The sequence below is a fragment of the Rutilus rutilus genome (assembly GCF_951802725.1).
Source record: "Rutilus rutilus genome assembly, chromosome: 4".
NCBI lineage: Eukaryota > Metazoa > Chordata > Actinopteri > Cypriniformes > Leuciscidae > Rutilus > Rutilus rutilus.
In genome coordinates this window covers 30,123,867-30,129,866 of record NC_140212.1, presented here as the reverse complement: position 1 = coordinate 30,129,866, position 6,000 = coordinate 30,123,867, and the positions used below count along the sequence as shown (strand labels likewise).

Here is a 6,000-nt window from a genome sequence, read left to right as displayed (position 1 = left end):
GGCTGCTGGCTGAATGGTTGCTGAATAAGTAAATTTAAAAAAGAAGAGCTCCTGCTGATAAACATTTTATAGTGCTAGAAATCAGTTTACATTGTGTCTGTTTTCAAACGCGTTGTACAGGAGAAATGCTCAAACACAACTGAAACTTTTAGTGTATTAAATGTATGCATAATATTATCTCTATATTCAGAAACTGTGTTTAGGCAATTTGAACCTTTCTTTCATGGCTTTCTTTTTCAATGTTTAAAAAAAGTCAATCATGTTTGCAATCCTGCTCATATTCGTGAAAATGGTTCTTGTGATGTTGCTTAATCATCCTGTTATAATATTAAAAAACAAACAAAACAAGATCTCATACAAGTACTTTTTTTGCAATCATATCTTGAATTTGTGGGCATTTATGTGAATTATGGCCATTTTACTTTGAGATAGTCCTGCATTGATTTCAAACCCGGCACAACAGTAACAAAAGAAAACAGTAACTATCGTGAATAGTGACATTCACTAAAGTTTTCTTATCTTGGATTTGTTCTTGGCTAAGAACAAAATCTATGCACACTCGAGAGCACTCTTATGCACACTTGAGTGATGACAGTTTGCTCCAAATAATTGGTTACTGCATTTTATTTAATTCTAAAGTCATTTAGAATGATATGGTATTTTACTATAATCACTCCGCAGAAGTAGCAGTGCTTCACCTTCTGAGAATATAGTTCCCAGTATGTATACGGTTATAGGAGATGACTGTGTCTCATGTGACCTTGTTATTTGTACACGCTGTGACTATACAAATCACAACATGTAAAGAGGAAAATGTTGGCGTAATTTTGATCATATTCTTAATTAACAAATCATTATAATGCAGTCAAAAATAATTTACAGGGAACATAATTACTTTATCTTCCGAGTCTTTTTGTTCCTTTGTCACGTGACAGACGCAATGAACGAATCGTTCATGAACGACTCATCACTACTGCAAACCAAAACCTACAACAAAAATTAGCATGTAATTGTAAAAATATGAAATGATATTTGGCAAGAAATGGAATGCTGACAATATGAATTGTTAAATATTTTAATCTTTTTAAATGTTTTAAAGGAAGTCGAGCTCATGGAGAACAGGCACACATGTTTGGAGCAGAGACAGATTGTCCCGCACATGTTCTCCCACTCTTGCTTCAAGGTTGTGGGGTTCAAGGGGGCCATCATCATGGTCTTCCTCAGGCTCAACGATGTCCCCATTGACTAGAGCGAGACTGTGAAGTACAGCGCAGCACGCAACAACCTCAGGCACGAAGGCACCTCTAAGGCCTTGAAGAAAATACAGTGCCAGCGTGTCTTCAGCATGCCAAAAGCTCTCTCCACTATGTTGCGGGCACGGGAGTATTTACTGTTGAAACAAGCCTCACAGGGTTCTGTACAGGCTCTCTGTATGGCCTGATGAGGCAGATGCTGCACTCGGGCAATGATAGCCACGATCCCAGAGGATGCACTTTCCTGGTGGTGGATACAGGCTGCCAGTATAGACGGCTGTTCCTCAGAACTCTGGCATCGTGCACAGACCCGGGATATCCCACAAAGACATCAAGGAATTTCCCCCGGTGATTAGTTATGGCCTGGAGTTGGATGGAGTGAAACAGCTTCCTGTTGTAGTAACAGTGGGAGTTATTTCGTGGAGGTTTGATACGGATACGAAAGCTGTCTATTGCACCAACTGTTCTGCTGAAAGCTGGAGAACCAGTCCAGCAGTCCACTGCCTCCAGGTCATCTCTGGTCGGAAAGCATATCACCCTTCTCAAGATTCCCATGATGGCCTTGCTCACTCTATGCACAATGTCATGCACAGAGGTCTTGGGGATATCGAAGGTCTGCGACACCACCCTGTATGATGCTGCATGGGCCAGCCAGTAGAGGAACACAAGCACCTCCATGTCCCTTTCCCATCCGTGATCAGATTCCAGTCTGATTGCAGCAATGAGGGACATGATGGACGGCAGAGACAGGTGAAGGTGGGAACAGTGGTCAGCTGATTAGTCCAAAGCCGCAGAATGGGAACAGCTGTGTTGAGATGGCAGTAGAATTTGGGGTTCACTGCCTAGGGTAATCTTAATTTTCAAGTAGTAACACTTGCATTGTTTGAGTATAAAATAAACAGTCTTCTCCAAAGGCGAGATCTTCGAGCAGCTGCCCGATGTCTCCTTTGTGCAGACAGTCGTCCAATTTGTGCAGACATTTGTCCAGACATTTGTCCATTTTGTGCAGAGAGTCGTCATTTTGGCAGGTATTCCTAGAGTAGAGACTGCTGGGGCCTATACCATGAAGCCGGTTTAGGTGGCTAGCCAGCTATGTTTCAGTTTAGTTTCCGCCAACCCGGTTTTAGGTACTATGAAAGTAGCTCGGCTTTAATCGGTGTTCGTCGCCATGGTATCTTACGCTGCACGGCTAACCTGCTCCGGGGCAGGTTATGTTCTGGATTTAAGATCTCAGACTGAAGTTTGACCAATCAGCCGTGAGCAAAGAAACATATAGGTGACGTAACTAATTCCCAGCGTCTGTTCTCTGTTGCAATGGCTTCACCTTTTCTCCCAAATCCTGTGGACATCTCCGCGCAAATTGTTAGACGAGCACTTCGTAGAGAAAGAGTTTTTAGGGACAGACAAAATCCATTTGATTTTCCTGATAGTTACTTGTATGAAAGATACAGATTTTTCGCGGAAGGAATGTCTTATCTTTGTGAACTTCTTGAGCCGCACATAACAAATGTGACTCGTCGAAGTCATGCCCTTACTGTACCGCAAATGGTATGTATTGCGTTGCGTTTTTTTGCAAGTGGTACATACTTGTATGTGGTCGGTGATGCAGAGAATCTAGGAAAAAGCAAGGTGGTCCTCGCTCTGCAGGGGTAGCCTACATAAATAGCTTCATTGTGTTCCCTGGACATTTATCGACCATGTCCATAAAAGAGGCCTTTTATAAAATTGCCGGTAAGATATCTTGATATGGTGACATCACATGAACAAATTTAACCTTTCACACTCATTTTTTTTTTTCTTCAAAAAAGCATATTTCACACTTAGAAATCTATTATACAATAGTCTGCAGTAGCTACCTGTTCAGAATGATTTTAAATATATATTTTTAATTCCTATGATAGGATTCCCTAGAATCATAGGAGCAATAGACTGCACACATGTTGCAATCTCCACAGCTCTAGGAGAACATGAGGCAGATTATGTGAACAGTCATTTCACAGCCTCAATGTTCAGGTAGGGCTACTATATAGCCTATGTGAAATGATTTTCAATCAATCTTTAAATAAATAGAAACTAACAGATAGGACAATTATTTACTGTAAATTTAATCTACAGATGACTTGTGATCATGACTGCATGAATGAATGGCCTGTGATCATGAATGCCAAATGGCCTGGCTCAGTGCATGACTCACGAATTTTCCGTGAGTCTATTTTGTGTCAGCGCTTTGAGGAAGGCAAGTTAAATTTGGTACAGTACACTTTAAATTTTCCCCTTTTCTGTTCTATGACAGGGCTTTTTGATGGCCTGTTGATAGGAGATAGAGGTTATGCATGCCAGAGGTTTTTGCTAACCCCCTATCCTGACCCTCAGACAGGGCCACAAAACCGATTCGATGTGGCCCTCAGTAAAACCAGGGTCAAGATCGAGATGACCTTTGGCATCCTAAAGGCACGTTTCAACTGCCTTAGGCGTTTAAGAGTCACCAGAGCGGGCATCACAGATAGTGGCTGCATGTGCCATTCTGCATAATGTAGCCACAAAATTACATTAATAAACATTCATAGTGTTCATACTAAAGAGTTACTTGGTTAAAAAAAGTTCACATACTGAGATCTGTTTTTTCCAGCTGTTTGATCTCCAATTTAATTTTTTTTAATTTGGAGCCTCCTCAGCTCACAGTCCAGCTCCTTTAGTGTGCAGTCTAGTTCGAGACTCCTTTTGTACAGGGCCCTGACTGAGTCTGTTTCCACCTGAAACAATTCCACCACAAACAATCATTACACCTTTTCTGGAGGTTGATCAAATCACAAAAAGTGGCATGACTTTCTACAAACATAGGACTGACTGTAATTTATGTCAAGGGTTTAAAGCATTACTTTGTTCACATTCCTTCTGTAGCCCATTGAGGTGGAGGCTTCAGTTTCTGGGGCAGGTTGTGAAAAATCCTACAATAAAAGAGATGTGTAAGGGCCAGTCACTTAATTATTCCCAACGTAAACAAGATTCCTCCAAGATTGCTCTCTTGCTTTGGCAGCAGGTACAGTGTTACTGCGTGCTTGAAAAACACTTCTGTATTCTTCATATTTCTGAAGAATAATCTCTTGTTCCTGCACGGAAAAATATATAGCTCTCACTCTATCAATATCGAACGCGATTGGTTGTTCGGTGTCGACATCACTCTTTTATGTGCACGTGCGCGTGGAGTAATCATAGCTTAAGGATCAAAGCCTGAGTTGACAGAGAAAGTTGATGAGCTGCGTCATGGTACCAATAAAGCCTGATTGCATCGGTTTGGTTTTGTCGACTCAAAACCAATCCTGTAACCCCGAGTTTGTTCAACTACCATCATGGTACAGGCCCCTGATGGTTCTCTACCATGTTGCTCTTTTAAGGCTTGGAAGAACGGACGCTCCATGTCTGCCTTGTCTGGGTGGATCTTCAGAAGATGCTCTTTCAGACATGAAATTGACTAAACGGTCTCATACTGTAAGGGGATGGTGCTGGTTCTATTGTAATAATTAATTTATTACTTAATGAATCTCATACCATGGTCTTAGATACAAAGTGTGTGTTTGACTTGACTGACTTATTAGATTGTAATTTATACCCAAAGCACCATCCCCTTACTGTCCCAGCAAGCAATAACATTTTTACCTCAGCCAGATGACACTGGGTGAGTTTTTCTTCAGTTGGAGGGCTGCCTGTTCATAAATGCTGTGAACATTTTACTTTGTATCTGACAGAATTATATAATCATATAACATACATGTTTTGTTTAAAAAATAAATAATAAAATACAGAAAAAAATATAAATACCCAATATTTCTGGAAAGAGACATTTTATTTTTTATTGGTTTTGGTTATTGAAAGTGTGTCATTCCTTGTCAAAATTAAGCAAATTTCAGAAACTTTCCCTTTACTAATCAAAATGACTGACTAATCCACTGTTTTGTAGAGGGGGGGTCAAAATGACAATTTTCATCTGAGATTGAGTCAGATTATAGTGGGTAAAAATGACTTTAGAAAGATGGCAGCATCATTATTTTAGTTTTACACAGAGATTGGTAGGTCTATTAATTAAATAAGTTGACTTTAATAATCTCTGTTACATTATATGCCAACGGTGACAGTTCAAAAATGGGAAAAAGCTGCTTTTGTGTTTTTTGCCCGAAGTATGCATGCCTGTTATTCGTATCTTTATATTCTTTTATATTATAATTCTTAAAGGGATAGTTCACTTTGAAATTAAATTTTGGTATGTTTTAGCTTACCTCAAGGGCATCCAAGATGTAGGTGTCTTTGTTTCCGCAGTGGTTTCAATTTTGATATTTTTAGGTTAAACCGTTCTTGTCTGTCAGTCATATAATGCAGGTCTATGGTCACCACCTCAAAGAGCATGCACAGAGAAGTCAAAATTAAACAATTCCCCATCGTAAGTACACACTGATGGCCTAAGACACGAAACGAGCGGTTTGTGTGAGAAAACGAACAGTATTTCAGTGTACCTCTTGTACACAACCACGTCCAAGTGATCTGAGGGCGCGCGCTTCCTGGTGTGTGATGTGTACGCGCGTTCTGGCTTAGTCTGCGCAAGCGCCGGAAGTGATCTCTCGCGTGTGTACGTCACTGATTGTTTACACAGAACAGAGATTGTAGGTCAGACCCAAAACACTCTAAACAGTGGGTGGCTAGAAAGCTTTATGAGTCCCCAACTCAAAATTTCAGAGAAGAACTCGTATGTCAC

At 40.5% G+C, this 6,000-nt stretch overlaps 1 pseudogene across 1 annotated transcript; it reads left to right on the top strand.

Annotated features, from left to right (window-relative positions):
• The first annotated feature begins 2,567 nt into the window (after positions 1-2,567).
• LOC311289813 (putative nuclease HARBI1) lies at positions 2,568-3,785 on the top strand (annotated as a pseudogene). The gene is made up of 3 exons: positions 2,568-2,984; positions 3,155-3,241; positions 3,547-3,785. The product of its transcript is annotated as a putative nuclease HARBI1 (transcript).
• The last annotated feature ends 2,215 nt before the right edge of the window (positions 3,786-6,000 follow it).